The sequence below is a fragment of the Tachyglossus aculeatus genome, chromosome 22 (genome assembly GCF_015852505.1).
Source record: "Tachyglossus aculeatus isolate mTacAcu1 chromosome 22, mTacAcu1.pri, whole genome shotgun sequence".
In the NCBI taxonomy this organism is placed as follows: domain Eukaryota; kingdom Metazoa; phylum Chordata; class Mammalia; order Monotremata; family Tachyglossidae; genus Tachyglossus; species Tachyglossus aculeatus.
The window spans coordinates 28328482-28345690 of record NC_052087.1 but is presented as its reverse complement, the minus strand read 5'-3'; the positions used below and the strand labels follow the sequence as shown (position 1 = coordinate 28345690).

The window sequence follows — 17209 nt, the reverse complement described above, 5'->3', positions numbered from 1 at the left end:
TTGAACCTCCTGGTGGTAGTAATCCTATGTTGCCAAAAGTGTCATCATGAGGCAGACAGACACCTGCAGAATGGGGACGGAGCCAATAATAAAGCACTATTCCTCTGGAGCTCTATTTTGCTGCTGTTCCCATTGGGTGTTTTTAAGGAAAATGCTTAATAGTCCTTTTCCGTTGTTGTTACTGCATTTTAAGTCTCGGTTGTCAGTCGTATCTCTTGAGCACTTACCGTGTGCCGAGCACTGTACTAGGCACTTGGGAGAGTACACTACTATGCGCTTGGGAAGTACAAGTTGGCAACATATAACATATAACTTTGTTAGGTATCACAAAGCGTACAACATAACAGAACCTGTCTACCAACTCTGCTGTGTTGTACGCTCCCAAGCACTTAGTACAGTGCTCTGCATACAGTAGGCGCTCAGTACACCTGGTTGATCATAGCAGGCAGGTAAAAATGAGAGCAGTCAGTCTGTGAGCCCACTGTTGGGTAGGGACCGTCTCTATATGTTGCCAACTTGTACTTCCCAAGTGCATAGTATAGTGCTCTGCACACAGTAAGTGCTCAATAAATGCGATTGATTGATTGATTCCCTGCCCGCAGTGAGCTTACTATATGGGGGGGGGCAGACATTAATATTAATAAGTAAATTAAAGATATGTACTTAAGTGCTATAGGGCTGAGGGGTGGGGATGAATAAAGGGAACAAGTCAGTCTATATATCAAGTATCTGTAATTTATTATATCTGTAATTTATGTATATTAATATCTATCCCCCTCCAGACTGTGAGCTCATGGTGGGCAGGGAATGTGTCCATTTGTAGTTATATTGTACTTTCCCAAGTAATAATAATAATGTTGGTATTTGTTAAGCACTTACTATGTGCCAAGCGCTGTTCTAAGTGCTGTGGGGATACAAGGTGATCAGGTTGTCCCATGTGGGGCTCACAGTCTTCATCCACATTTTACAGATAGGGAACTGAGGCCCAGAGAAGTCAAGTGGCTTGCCCAAAGTCACACAGCTGACAAGCAGCGGAGCCGGGATTAGACCTCTATGTTCTGACTGGTAAAAACGAACCCCGTGGCTCAGCATTTTCTACCCTTAAGCGCAGTGTTTTGCATGAATGGAACATTAATATTTTAAAGCAAATAATAGATGGGATGCTGTGACTCTATGACCTCTGACTCCCAATCAGCCACACTTTCCACTGAGCCACACTTCGCTTAGTACAGTGCTTTGCACACAGTAAGTGCTCAATAAATACAATTGAATTGAATTGAAAAGTATAGCCCTAGCAACAGGTCTTAATGTTTTTTTTTAAAAAAAATTCAGGAATCATGAAGGTGCGGTTTTTTTGAATATCAAAGGGTCTCCAGAAGACTTTCGTTGGGGCTCCGATTTGGAGACTAGAACAGGAAGTGTACCGAGTTAGTAGTGATTAATTTACCAGTTACAGAGTGGTCATCAAATAAAGTTTGGGGGCTGAAAGCAAAGTTATCCCAGTACTTCTGCCGTCTAGGACGTGCAAGCGTCTTTCAGTCAAAAGCAGGATGGTTTGAGTTGCGAGGATTCAGAGTAGAATAAGAAAGTTGAATTTGATGTAAAATATTTATCCCAGCATCATCTGGGTGTAGGTCCAAGCAGAGTTCATTTACGTAAGTTACCTGTTTGAAACCTTGCAAGTTAACAGGCTTTCCTTCCATAACTTTTAGAAGATCACGATCATTATATTAACTTTATGGCATCTGACTTCTCTTCCAAGTAGATTTAAGAGAAAAAAACCAAAGATAATAAGTTGATGTATTGCCCGGTTCCTCTGGAAAGAAATGGGGCTTGTTTTACCAACATGTGAACACATCCATCTCAAGCTTTAGCTTTCAAAAACATTTTAGTGGGTCAGATGTCTCTAGAAAAGCATCCCATCTTTTATTTGCTTTCAAATATTAATGTTCCATTCATGCAAAACACTGTGATTAGGGGTAGAAAATGCTGATCCATGGGGTTCCTTTCTACCAGTCAGAACACAGTTATAATTTTGTATATAATGAAGCAAAACTCTAACTGGTGTCAGAGGGATTGAAAACTTCCTGATGCAAAACCTACTCCTTGAGGAGGAGGAGGAGGAGGAGGGTTTATTTTCATGCTTACTTCATCCCCTACAACTTGGATTCTTAAGATCACTTTTCTTGTTTATGTCTATTTTCTCATCTTTCATTGAAGGACCAGAAAGCAGTAATGTCATTTTCATGTGTTTGGTCATAAAAACTATCGAATCCCTTTTGAGTAATGACATTTTGCAAGTCGTCACGTTACAAAATTATGGGGGGAGGGGGGCATCTGAGAGGAGCCACAACACACTGAGCAAAAAATCCCAAGACAAACATGAGGCATTGGTTGTGAACTTGGAATAAAAAATATGTTTTAGGATCTCGACCAGAGAAGCAGCGTAGCCTAGAGGATAAAGCCCGGGCCTGGGAATCATAGCTCCTTGTGTTTTAATTCTGGCTCTGCCGCTAGTCTGCTGTGTGACCTTGGGCAGGTCACTTCTCAGTGCCTCAGTTACCTCTTCTGTAAAACGGGCATTAAGACTGTGAGCCCCAAAGGGGGCTGTGGTGTGTGTCCAACTTGAAGGTAATCCAGAGGTTAATACAGTGTCTGACACGTAGTAAGCGCTTAACAAATCCCATTAAAAACCAACTGTTCGGACTGCTCGAACTAGCTGCAATTCATATCCACTTCATTCTTTCGCGATGTGCATCTTCGTTGTGCGTTTTGGATAGAGCACGGTTAGGAAATCAGAGAAAATTATTCTGTCCACATATCCCTCTGTGCAAAACGTGATGGTAATGTCAGAAAAAACAATCAGGCACATAAACAATGAGGGTGCCTGTGCTAAAACAGGCTCGTTAACGTTGCAGGAGAACTGAGTGGAGTTGAAAAATCAATTTAACTCGTTCATTCATTGTCATATTGAGCACTGTGTGCAGAGCACTGTACTAAGCGCTTGGGAAGAACAAGTTGGCAACATATAGAGACGGTCCCTACCCAACAGCGGGTTCACAGTCTGGAAGGGGGAGACAGATAACAAAACAAAACATATTAACTAAATAGAATAAATATGTACAAATAAATAGAGTAATAAATACGTACAAACATATATACATATATACAGGTGCTGTGGGGAGGGGAAGGAGGTAAGGCGGGGGGATGGGGAGGAGGAGGAGAGAAAGGAGGGGGCTGAGTCTGGGGTGCCCTCAAATCCCCAGCATTGATCTCCCAAGCCATCGCCATGTCTTCCTAACTGGATCCTTGGATTTTTATAAATAGTGCCCCAGTTCCTCTTCCCATTCTCTTTCTGTTCTCACATACCGTTAAAGGGATTTGGTGCATGTGCTTCCTCAGCAGCTAATCTGGAGCCTTGACAGAGAATGGCTTTAGATCACTTTATGGCATATGGATCTCTCCAGCGGCTTGATCCCGAAACTTTGCCCACGCCACTTTTTGCCAACAATGAATCTCTGGTAGCTTCAGTCAGTCAATCAGTTGTATTTATTGAGCACTTTACGTGTGCAGGGCACTGTACCAAGTGCTTGGGAGAGTGCACTAGAACAGAGGTGGTAGATCTGTTACCTTCCCACAGGAGCTTGCAGTCTAGAGAAGGGAGAATGGAAGGACTGGGAATGTGGTATTTTCTAATTGATTTGGAAAGCTGAAGAGTTAGGATCGGAAGGAAGCAAGGATTAGGGACCAGGCTCAAGATCCAGAGACTCATTTTACCCAACCCCCAGACCTAGCCTGATGGCATTCAGATAGTCAAGGTTCTCCTCCAATCAGTTCCACCTAACTGTTTTAACTCTTTGGAAATTCGGTTCCTCCAGAGAAGCACTTCCTTTTTTTCTTCCTCTGTCTTCCCATTGATAGAGTCATTTTCTACCTCATGCATGGGTAAGTTTAGAAAGTAGCTTTGCACCTTAATAATAATAATAATGATAGCATTTATTAAGTGCTTACTATGTGCAAAGCACTGTTCTAAGCGCTGGGGGGTTACAAGGTGATCAGGTTGTCCCACGGGGGGCTCACAGTGTTAATCCCCATTTTCCAGATGAGGGAACTGAGGCCCAGAGAAGTGAAGTGACTCGCCCAAAGTCACACAGCTGACAGTTGGCGGAGTCAGGATTTGAACCCATGACCTCTGACTCCAAAGCCCGGGCTGTTTCCACTGAGCCACGCTGCCTCATGCACCTTCCCATCTTGATCCTAAAACTACGGAGATTAAATCCTCTCCAGAGTCGTCGCTCAATCTCACGGACTCTGCCATCCCAATTTTAAGATACAGTCAATTTTTGTAGTTGCCATCCAGTGCTTAATACAGTTCCCAGCGCTTAGTACAGTGCCTAGCACATAGGCGCTTAACAAATACCATTATTATTATTATTATTATTATTATTATCTACTTAGGATTTAAGACTACATGATCACAAGCATATTTTGAACTCCAGCCTTGACTTCTGTTCAGGATGAAGAGTTGGAGCCTCCATGTGAATTCATATGGCCCGATCTCATGTAACGCAGCTGACACCTACCCACTTGTGTAACACAGGGATTCCCTTGCGTAGCATTGCTCCTGCGCCAAAAAATAGTCTCAAAATCCCAGAGCTAGGCATGGTTTTCAGCAGAGCTGGCTTTCCGGCTTTCCGCAGTTGGTACCAAACTCTGCTAATCACGCACTGACCTTTTCTGATGCCAGATAGTACGGCATAGTACGGTTCAGTTCCAGGAGCATCCGAGTTGGGCAGAAGAACCAGATTGCCGCCTGGAATTACAGAGCACGGGAACCTGAATGTTGCCAGTGAAGCGGCAGGGAATTTACAGTGGAATATGACGCTAGATTGTATTAAATACAACTAGGCAAACCCCTACAGTAGAGGAGGTGAGTCGTACCCTGTCCATCTGCCCTAATCTGTAGATTGTGAGCTCATTGTGGGCAGGGATGGTCGCTGTTTATTGTTGTATTGTCCTTTCCCAAGCGCTTAGCACGGAGCTCTGCACACGATTGAATGAATAAATGACTACTGTAATCCCTGAACACTGAGAAGCAGCGTGGTCTCGTGGTTATAATAATAATAATAATAATAATGATGGCGTTTATTAGGCGCTTACTATGTGCAGAGCGCTGTTCTAAGCGCTGGGGAGGTTGCAGGGTGATCGGGTTGTCCCATGGGGGGCTCACGGTCTCAATCCCCATTTTGCAGATGAGGGAACTGAGGCCCAGAGAAGTTGAGTGACATTCCCAAAGCCACACAGCTGACAATCGGCAGAGTGGGATTTGAACCCCTGACCTCTGACTCCAAAGCCCATGCTCTTTTCCACTGAGCCACGCTGCTTCTCATACTATGTGCGTGGTTAGAACACGGGCCTGGGAGAGAGAGGACCTGATTTCTTATTAGAGAAGCAGCGTGGCTCAGTGGAAAAGAGCCCGGGATTTGGAGTCAGGGGTCACGGGTTCAAATCCCAGCTCTGCCAATTGTCAGCTGTGTGACTTTGGGCAAGTCACTTGACTTCTCTGTGCCTCAGTTACCTCATCTGTAGAATGGGGATGAGGACTGCGAGCCCCATGTGGGACAACCTGATCACCTTGTATCCTCCCCAGCGCTTGGAACAGTGCTTTGCACATAGTAAGCGCTTAATAAATGCCATCATTATAAATGCCATCATTATAATCCCAGCTCTGGTACTCCTGCTGTGTGACCTTGGACAAGTCACTTCACTCCTCTGTTCCTTCCCAGTGCCTGGCATAACAATTAACAAACACCATTAAAAAAAAAAAGCATTAAGTTCATGTTCAGTGAAGTTAAACAAGATGGGGTTTTTTTTGCATCATCAGTGGTGTATAATTTTGGCTTGAATTGTATGCTGCTTATAAAAATGGTAGTTTAAATAATATTATTTAAAAATGTACCTGGTTCTTTTATGTGCACGTTTTGTTTTTAAACTGAAAGGTCTTAGACCTAGAGTGTGCCGATCCCTAATTCCCATCGACTCAATGACTTAATACAGTGTCTTTTTTCCAAAAATTCCATTATTCTGTTATACTAGGTTTTGTTACTTCTGACGCTAAAGTTCTTGTATAGTACCAGCTTCAATAATAGTTGTGATTATGATTATAGTTTTGAGCATTTACTATGTGCCGAGCATTGTGTTAGAGAAGCAGTGTGGTTCAACGGAAAGAGCACGGGCTTTGGAGTCAGAGGTCATGGGTTCAAATCCTGGCTCTGCCACTTCTCAGCTGTGTGACTTTGGGCAAGTCACAACTTCTCTGGGCCTCAGTTCCCTCATCTGTAAAATGGGGATTAAGACTGTGAGCCCCCTTGGGACAACCTGATCACCATGTAACTTCCCCAGTGCTTAGAACAGTGCTTTGCACATAGTAAGCGCTTAATAAATGCCATTATTATTATTGTGTTAAACCTTGGGGCGATCTCCTTGAGGGAGAGAGAATAGGTAGTTCATCCCCATTTTATGGAGGAGAAAATTGAGGATCAGACAAGTTGTACCTTGAGAAGTAATGTGGCCTAGTGAAAAGGACACGAGCTTGGGAGTCAGACGACGTAATCCCAGTTCTGCCACATATCTGCTGTTTGACCTTGGATAAGTCACTGAACTTCTCGGTACCTTAGTTACCTTATCTATAATATGGGGATTAAATTCTTCTCCCTCCGACTTAGACTGTAAACCCCAGGTGGGACAGGGACCATGTCCCACTTGATGAACTTGTATCTACCCCAGCGTTTAGAACAGTGCTTGACACATAGTAAGTGCTTAACAAGTACCATAATCACCATAATAAGGCCCCCAGCAGTCAAGTGAGAAGCGTGGGCCCAGGAGTCAGAAGGGCATTGGGTTCTAATCCCAGTTGCGACACATGTCTGCCCTGTGATCTTGGGCAAGTCACTTAACTTGGAGAAGCAGCTTGGCTTAGTGGAAAGAGCACGGGCTTGGGGGTCAGGGGTCGTGGGTTCTAATCCCGGCTCTGCCACCTGTCAGTTGTGTGACCTTGGGCAAGTCACTTAACTTCTCTGTGACCTCATCTGTCAAATGGGGATGAAGACTGTGAGCCCCACTTGGGACAACCTGATTACTTTGTATCTACCCCAGTTGCCAACTTGTACTTCCCAAGAGCTTAGTGCAGTGCTCTGCACACAGTAAGCGCTCAATAAATATGATTGTATGAATGAATGAATGCTTAGAACAGTGCTTGGAGAAGCAGCGTGGCTCACTGAAAGGAGCCCGGGCTTTGGAGTCAGAGGTCGTGGGTTCAAATCCCAGCTCCGCCAACTGTCAGCTGTGTGACTTTGGGCGAATCACTTAACTTCTCTGCGCCTCAGTTCCCTCATCTGTAAAATGGGGATTAAGACTGTGAGCCCCCAGTGGGACAACCTGATCACCTTGTAACCTCCCCAGCGCTTAGAGCAGTGCTTTGCACATAGCAAGCGCTTAATAAATGCTATCATCATTATTATTATAGTACGCACTTAACAAATACCAACATTATCATTATTATTATTGTTATTATTATTATTATAAACTTCTCTGTGCCTCGGTTACCTCATCTGGAAAATGGGGATTGAGACTGGGGCCCTCTGTCAGACATGGACTGTGTCCAACCTGATTAGTTTGAATCTACCCCAGTGCTTAGTACGTGCCTAGCACGTAGTATGTGCTTAAAAAGTACCATTAAAAAACAAAGTGGTGGAGCTGGGACTAGAACCCAGGTCTTGCTAGTTTGCTTGACCTTTTAACATTTCATCTGTGGCATTTTTGATACAGTCCACCGCCGCACGCACCATTGAGCGCCTCGGTTACTACTGGGGGTGTGGGTATGGAGAGGGACAAACCTGAGAGGTGCTCTTTAAGTCTACCCCAGGTGTTCAGTCTGATGCCAGGCTGACTCCTGTGATCTGGAGTGGTTCGGTGGTCCTGACTGTGAATTATGTACCCCCACAGGGGGATCTGGGATACTCCAGGGCCCGCTTTCATTCATTAATTCAGTTGGATGTATTGAGCGCTCACCGTGTGCAGAGCACTGTAGTAAGCGTTTAGGAGAGTACAGTTCAACAATAAGCAGACACATTCCCTGCCCACAGCGAGCTTACAGTTTATGCCAACCACAGGCATAGGGTGAATCAATCATTGTTACTTACTGAGCGCTTCCATTGTGCAGAGCGTTGGACTAAGCGCTTGGGAGAGTACAATGTAACAGAGTTGGTAGACACGTTCCCTGACCACGGCGAGCTTATAGAGGCTGGAGGAGAAGACCCCGTAAAATGCTTAGAAGGGTACACGGGCACCAAAATTTGGCTGACCGTGCCTGCACTCCACGGGAGGTGGAGGACACTCAAATGATGTGGCATCTGCTGACCTAATTCATTTCAGGTATTAGGGTTGTGGGCAATTGTCCGGGGAATTTGCTTCCTTTCCAGTTGACTGCCTACTTTTTAAAACAACCACAGTGAACCGTTACAACGTATCACTGGGCTCCCCATCTACTCATTTGAAGAAAGAACAGTCAAAAGGATGTTTTCTTCCGAGAAATTTGAGGTTGTCACAGGCAGTGTGGCTCTGATGGGCGTATCAGAGGGAATAGTTAGGAATAGTAATAATTGTGGTGTCGTTAAGGCTTGTTGTTGGTGGTGTCTTATGCTGTCGAGTCGTGTCCGACCCATAGCGACGCCATGGACGCGTCTATCCCAGAACACCCCACCTCCATCTGCCGTCGCTCTGGTAGCGTATCCGTAGAGTTTTCTTGGTAAAAATACGGAACAGGAGGCCTTCCCAGACGGAGCCCCCTTTTTCCTCTCCTCCTCCCCATCCCCCCCGGCCCTACTTCCTTCCCCTCCCCACAGCACCTGTATATATGTTTGTACAGACTTATTACTCTATTTATTTTACTTGTACATATTTACTATTCTATTTATTTTGTTAATGATCATCATCAATCTTATTTATTGAGCGCTTACTATGTGCAGAGCACTGTACTAAGCGCTTGGGAAGTACAAATTGGCAACATATAGAGACAGTCCCTACCCAACAGTGGGCTCACAGTCTAAAAGGATGTGCATCCAGCTTTACTTCTGTTTATTCTGGTGACTTGACATCTGTCCTCATGTTTTGTTTTGTTGTCTGTCTCCCCCTTCTAGACTGTGAGCCCGTTGTTGGGTAGGGACCGTCACTATATGTTGCCAACTTGTACTTCCCAAGCGCCTAGTACAGTGCTCTGCACACAGTAAGCGCTTAGTAAATACGATTGAATGAATGAATGAAGAGGTTTACCATTGCCTCCTGCTCCTTCTGAGTCTCCGCCCTCGAGACTGTGAGCCCACTGTTGGGTAGGGACCGTCTCTATATGTTGCCAACTTCCCAAGCGCTTAGTACAGTGCTCTGCACACAGTAAGTGCTCAATAAATATGATTGATTGATTGATTGACTCCTGTGTCGCTGTCCTGTGCTGCTGTTGCCCAGCACAGGTGAGTTTTGACTTGTAGCAGATTGCCTTCCACTCTCTAGCCACTGCCCAAGCTAAAACTGGTATGAATATGCCTCTGCTTGACTCCCCCTCCGGTAATCGAGACTGGTAGAGTACTGGAAACTCTCCAGGTACGACCCTGAGAGGTGATTGTTAAGGCTTACTACATGCCAAACACTGTACTAGACGTTGGGAAAGATACAAGATCATCAGGTTCCTTATGAGGCTCACGGCCTAAGTAGGAGGGCGAACAGATATTGAATCCCCATTTTGCATATGTTGGAAGTGAGGCAGAGAAATGGATGGACTTAGCGCTTAGAACAGTGCTTTGCACATAGTAAGCGCTTAATAAATGCCATCATTATTATTATTATTATTATGGACTTGCCCAAGAACACACAGGTGACACATGGAGGAGCTGGAATTAGAGCCTCAGCTGGTGCTCTTTCCACTAGGCCGTACGGCTTCCCTGGGCTAGATGACATATCTAAAATAATGGAAAAAGGCATTAAGGAGGCCCATCACACTGGATGTTTTTTTTTGTGGTATTTGTAGCTCTCTTCCTCCCTTCAAGGCCCTACTGAGAGCTCACCTACTCCAGGTGGCCTTCCCAGACTGAGCCCCTTCCTTCCTCTCCCCCTCGTCCCCCTCTCCATCCCCCCATCTTACCTCCTTCCCTTCCCCACAGCACCTGTATATATGTATATATGTTTGTACATATTTATTACTCTATTTATTTTACTTATACATATCTATTTTATTTATTTTATTTTGTTAGTATGTTTGGTTTTGTTCTTTGTCTCCCCCTTTTAGACTGTGAGCCCACTGTTGGGTAGGGACTGTCTCTATATGCTGCCAACTTGGACTTCCCAAGCGCTTAGTACAGTGCTCTGCACACAGTAAGCGCTCAATAAATACGATTGATGATGATGATGATGATGTGCCAGGCATGGTACTAAGCTCTGGGCTATACACATGTTAATCGGATTGGAAGCAATCCCTACCTCATGTAGGGCTTACAATCTTAATCCCCATTCTACAGATGAGGTAACTGAGTCACAGAGAAGTTAAGTGACTTACCCAAGGCGACACCACTGACAGTTGGCAGAGCTGGGTTTAGAACTCAGGTCCTTCCAACTCCCAGGCCCGTGCTCTCTCTAGGAGGCCATGCTGTTTCTCCCTACATCCTTCATCATCATCATCATCAATCGTATTTATTGAGCACTTACTGTGTGCAGAGCACTGTACTAAGCGCTTGGGAAGTACAAGTTGGCAACATATAGAGACAGTCCCTTCCCAACAGTGGGCTCACAGTCTAAAAGGACTGTGTTAGTCCTTTTTCAAGGATGTCTAAAAGGACATCCTTAGTTGCCTCTGTCAGAAACAGAAAACTAGATTGGCTGAAGCAACGGACTGAACCACTGTGGCGTTTCTTGTGTTCCCAAGCCCTCATTTCCTCTTCTCCCACTCCCTTTTGTGTCACCCTTGCACTTGGATTTGTGCCCTTTTTTCATCCCTCTCTCAGCCCCACAGCACATATGTACATTATCTGTAATTGTTTTATTTCTGTTAATGTCCATCTCCCCCTCTCGACTCCAGGCTCATTTTTTGTTGTTGTTGTCATGGTTGTTTGTATAGTGTAAAGCGCTTACTAAGCGTCCAGCGCTGTTTAAGTGCTAGGGTAGGTAGAGAAGCAGCGTGGCTCAGTGGAAAGAGCCCGGGCTTTGGAGTCGGAGGTCATGGGTTCAAATCCCGGCTCCGCCAGTTGTCAGCTGTGTGACTTGGGGCAAGTCACTTCACTTCTCTGGGCCTCAGTTCCCTCATCTGTAAAATGAGGATTAGGACTTTGAGCCCCCTGTGGGACAACCTGATCACCTTGTAACCTCCCCAAGAACAGTGCTTTGCACATATTAAGTGCTTAATAAATGCCATCATTATTATTGTTATTACAAGTGATCAGGTTCATTCATTCAATCGTATTTATTGAGCGCTTACTGTGTGCAGAGCACTGTACTAAGCACTTAGGAAGTACAAGTTGGCAACATATAGAGACGATCCCTACCCAGCAACGGGCTCACAGGTTGGACGCAGTCCCTGTCTCACATGTAGGTCATGGTGTAAGTCATCCTGGGCAGGGAACCTGTCTACCAACACCAGTATATCGTACCCTCCAAGCGCTTAGCACAGCGCTCGGACCAAGGTGAGTGCTCAATAAGTATGCCGAATGGAGGCATTGATTCAAACGTGCAATGCGCTACATCCCAGAAACAACCGCAGGATTAGAACGGTGCTTCTTACTTCTACTCCTTAGAAGGAAGTACAGTGTGCTGATGAAATCTGCAACACCAGAAGCGAACCTTGGGAGCTGAGTGGAAGGGAGCAACAGGAGATTGCTGTATTTATTTTCAGAAAAATTCCGTGACTTACCAGAAACATTTGTGTGGAAAGAAAGCCGATTAACCAGTGTCAATCCAGCAGCTGCTCAGAATAGAATCTGTGTGCAGCTGCAGCCCCTTCCCCACTTTCAGGTGCCCGAGCACACTTCCTTTGTCTCAAACCACGCCAGGAGACCCACTCTGGAAGTTCTTACTCCATCACAGTTTTAATTAAAAACCCTCACCTCGGTTTTAGTGCCCGAAAATCCAGCGGTTAAGATATTTCAAATGGCAGCTTCCCTTTTGAGCTCGGGAGCGCCGAGTGATTGCAATATGCGCGCGTTGTCGAGCATGTTGTGTGTGGCGCTGCAATCGATTAATTAAAATTATAGAAGCATCCGCTTCATCCTCCTCCAGAGATCTGTTTATCTGTAAGTACCGCGGTGGCAGAACTAAGGTGTCTGCTTCTAGGCCAGCCTCCTCCCATCCCTCACCGCTTTTCTGCGATTCGGCGGCCGAGGAATTTAAGCTTCCCTGCCTGGGCCCCACGGAAGCTAGCTCCCCTGCCTGGCCTGGCTCTCTCGCAGTCAGCATTATGGGGAAATCACACTGATCAGCACACCACTCAGCTGATCAAAGGAAGCCAGCCACTTTTCCTCAGCACAACCCAGCGGTATTCGTCACTGGGCCTTCTCCTCCCGGAGGGAGCGGGGGCCCGCGAAAGGCCATTTCCCATGCTAGACTTCTTGTAAGAAGCGACCCCACCCCTACCGCACGCTCCGGAGACGTTAATCTGGGCTCGAAAGGGAGAAGGGGGAGGAAGAGGCGAGAAATGCTTCCAACAGGAGGCCTGGCTCCATTTCTGAGACTCGGGGTTGAGCCTCTCACTTCGGTGAATATCCTCCCACTTCTAGGTTAGGCAGAGGCCTGCCGGATTTTTTTTAAAACCCATCGCAAGACTGTTGTCCAATAAACTTAGATTTTAGCTACTGTGTGAGAGGTAAGAGGCGTTTCCTCTCACGCTGAGTTAGTCCCCTGATGGGCACTAGTATTTTCAGCCGGTATCTGGATACGCTTACCAGAACGATTGCAGATGGAAGTGGGCCGTTCTGGGAGAGATGTGACCATGGCGTCGCTATGGGTCGGACACGACTCGACAGCGTAAAATAACAACAACATTTGATTCGTAGTCAACCAAATCAGGAATGCTTTTCCCTGGCCCGCAGTGTTGTTGCCATCTTTTTCTGGGAAGCAGCATGGCCTAGTGGCTAGAGCACCGGCCTGGGGGTCGGAAGGTCATGGGTTCTAATATCGGCTCTGCTGTTTAACCTTGTGAAGGGCAAGTCACTTCACTTCTCTGGGCCTCAGTCACCTCCTCTGTAAAATGGGGATTAAGATTGTGCACCCATGTGGGACAGGAACGGTGTCCCACCTGATTATCTTGTATCTGCCTTAGTGCTTAGGACAGTGCTCGATGACATAGTGGGCCTGAGAGTCAGAGGGTCATGAGTTCTGATCCCAAGTCTGCTGCTTGTCTGCTGTGTGACCTTGGGGAAGTCACTTCACTTCTCTGGGCCTCAGTTACCTCATCTATAAAATGGGGATTGAGACTGTGAGCCCCAAGTGGAACTGGGACTGTGTCCAAACCTGTTTATATGTATCCACCGCGGCACTTAGTCTGGCACATAGTAAGCGCTCAATAAATATCACCTTTATTATTTTAATTATTATTATACGCTTAACAAATACCATCACCATCGTCATCTCTTTCTGACTCAACAATGTCGTTTACAGGAATGCCGCATTCGGGGAAGGTTCCTGTCATTCTCCGTGCATATGGGTTTGCGGTTTAAGTGCAGTGTCCCCTTTCCAGAAATTACTCAGTGCTCAAGTAGTCTGCAATATGGAACCTGGAAGCGTTTTCCTGGGCAGGAAAGTAGGTGCTCCGTACCATTTGCATCTGGGTTTGCAAGGAGAAATTCTGGCACATTGCAAGGAGCGCCCGGGGAAGGTGGGAAGAGCGGAAACAGCAGGAATAAGTTTCTTCTCTACCCATTTTCCTCACCCCACAAACAGTGGTATCCTCCAATTGCCCTCTTACAGGAGCCACCTCCTCCTGTCTCCTAGCCCTGTCTATTTGCAGGTGTCCATGGGCCGTGTTGCTTTCATTCATTCAAACATATTTAACGCTTACTGTGTGCAGAGCACTGTACTAAGCGCTTGGGAAAGTGCAGTACAACAATAAACAGTGACAATCCCTGCCCACAACGAGCTCACAGTTTGTGGGAAGGTGCCTTTGGCCAAGGTTGAATCTCTTGTCTTGTGGCCTCAAATTAACACGCGTAGGAGAGAACCCCAACCTACTCTTCCTTTTTGTATTTTAATGGTATTTAAGTGCTTACTGTGTGCCACTGTACTAAGCGCTGGGGTAGATACAAGCTAATCATGTTGAACACAGTCTATGTCCCACATGGACATATAGTAAGCGCTCAAAAAATACGATTGAATGAACACGGGGCTCACAGTCTGAATATCCATTTCTACAGCTGAGGTAACCGAAGCACGGAAAGGTTGTGACCTGCCCAGGGTCCACAAGGCGGACAAATGGTGGTGATATTAGAACCCAGGTCCTTCTGACACCCAGGCTTTCCATCAAGCTATGCTGCTTCCCCCTAACTAAACTCATTTTTATAAGGACTAGCTCACCAGCCTTGCAAGCTCATTGTTACAGTGCACCTCGTTAGTTACAGTAGGTAAGTTTCAAAAGGACTTGGAGTCATTGCAACAGGTGTGATTCCTTCTAATTGGCGAGAGACCGTTTTTTTGCCCGTGTCCCGGAGTAATGCGAACTATCGCCTCACGGAGCCGTTCGTATAACGTACTGAACTGACTCGAAGGAAACAAATCGGCATTCGAGAAGGGAAAAAGGCATGGCCGAGAGGAAATAAAGCAGTTCCCCCATTAAGCCGCTCTCCAACGTTGATTTCTAGAGTGCCACTTGTCCAGAATATCTCTGCACAGAAGGGATAAGATGGATGGGGGTCTTAAACTCCAGGTTCCTGTGTGGCCCCTCTGGGCTTAATTCAAGGGATGGAACGTGGCCCTCTTCATGACCAACCTCAAATGGAGCGTCAAGGCGGGAACTTCTAGCCTTCACAGTCTGCGGGAGACGTCTTGGTCCTCCCCGGGGACATTTTACTTGTACATATCTATTCTATTTATTTTATTTTGTTAGTATGTTTGGTTTTGTCTCCCCCTTTTAGACTGTGAGCCCACTGTTGGGTAGGGACTGTCTCTAGATGTTGCCAATTTGTACTTCCCAAGCGCTTAGTACAGTGCTCTGCACACAGTAAGCGCTCAATAAATACGATTGATGATAAATACGATTGATGATGATTTTAGGGTCGGACCTAACTGAGCAGAGAGGATATGTAAACGGGTCCTAGTTATCCCACTAGATAATCCTTTGATAATAATAATAATTATGGTACTTGTTAAGCACTTACTAAGTGTCAAGAACTGTTCTAAGCGCTGGGTAGATACAAATTAATCAGGTGGGACATAGTCCCTGTCTCCCCATTTTGCAGATGAGGTGACTGAGGCACAGGGAAGTTAAGTGACCTGCCCAAGGTCACACAGCAGACAAGTGTGAGAGCTGGGATTAGAACCCAGGTCCTTTGATATTCGTTCATTCATTCAATCGTATTTATTGAGCGCTTACTGTGTGCAGAGCACTGTACTAAGCGCTCGGGTCAGAACTTCGGACCTTATACCATCCTGGCAGTTAATGCAAGAAGTAAAGGGAGGGAGCATAAATGTAAATTTAATAAATAGGACGATCTTAGCGATTGATATCACTTAAATGTAGTTTCAGTTACCGATCCTGCCTGGGACAAATGCGCCACTCAAATTAAATTTTTCCCTCCTTCCTTCACTCTCTTTCTAATTTCCTCACTTGCTCCCACCCATCCTTTCTGTCCTCCTCCCCATCACCCACCTCCCAGGCCTTTCCTTCCTTTTCCACTTTCCCTTATTATTGTTATTATTATTATTGCATTTGTTAAGCACTTACTATGTGCCAAGTGGTAAGCAGGTTGTCCCACGTGGGGCCCACGGTCTTAATCCCCATTTTACAATGAAGTAATTGAGGCCTAGGGAAGTTAAGTGACTTGCCCAAGATCACCCAGCAGACAAGTGGCTGAGCTGGAATTAGAACCCACAAACTCCGACCCCAAGCCCGTGCTCTTTCCACTAAGCCACGCTGCTTCCCTAGGTCATATGGGCCGATAGAACATTGAAAAAAAATCACTTCCCCTGCCCCTGGGGGCTTCAAATTTAGATTGGATGGTGAGGCATTCACAGATATGAATATATTCACTCTGCTAATAATTTGATTGACTCCTCCAACCATTTGATCCCAGTGTTTGTGGGTTTTGTTGTATGGAGATAAATCGTGGGGAGTTTGGGATCTGGGACGTGCAGTGCGGCCTAGTGGAAAGGGCACAGGGCTGGGGTCAAAAGGACCTGGCTGCTAATCCTCCTTCCACCACTTGTCTGCTGCTGTGTGACCTTGGGCAAATCACCTAACTTCTCTGCGCCTCATTTACTTCATCAGTAAAATGGGGATTAAGACTGTGAGCCCCATGTGGGACGTGGACGGTGTCCAAGCTAATTAGCTTGGATCTGCCCCAGTGCTTAGGACAGTGACTGGCACGTAGTAAGTGCTTACTGTGTGCAGAGCAAAAATCTCCAGTGGCTACCAATCAACCTACGCATCAGGCAGAAACTCCTCACCCTGGGCTTCAAGGCTGTCCATCCCCTGGCCCCCTCCTACCTCACCTCCCTTCACTCCTTCTCCAGCCCAGCCCGCACCCTCCACTCCTATGCCACTAATCTCCTCACCGTGCCTCGTCCTCGCCTGTCCCGCCGTCGACCCCCGGCCCATGTCATCCCCCTGGCCTGGAATGCCCTCCCTCCGCACATCCGCCAGGCTAGCACTCTTCCTCCCTTCAAGGCAGGAAGAGAGCCCACCTCCTCCAGGAGGCCTTCCCACACCGAGCCCCCTCCTTCCTCTTCCCATCCCTCCCACCTTACCTCCTTCCCCTCTCCACAGCACATGTATATATGTTTGTACATATTTATTACTCTTTTATTTGTACCTATTTATTCTAATTATTTTATTTTGTTAATATGTTTTGTTCTCTGTCTCCCCCTTCTAGACTGTGAGCCCACTGTTGGGTAGGGACGGTCTCTATATGTTGCCAACTTGTACTTCCCAAACGCTTAGTACAGTGCTCTGCACACAGTAAGC

General features: G+C 46.2%; 1 protein-coding gene and 1 non-coding gene across 8 annotated transcripts in view; one reads left to right on the top strand and one right to left on the bottom strand.

Moving 5' to 3' along the window:
• PHF21A (PHD finger protein 21A) overlaps positions 1-17209 on the top strand; it is a 230196-nt gene that overhangs the window by 68915 nt on the left and 144072 nt on the right. The window lies entirely within an intron of this gene.
• Positions 9535-9672, bottom strand: LOC119944310. The gene has a single exon (XR_005455802.1). It is a non-coding gene; the product is annotated as a small nucleolar RNA SNORA7 (small nucleolar RNA).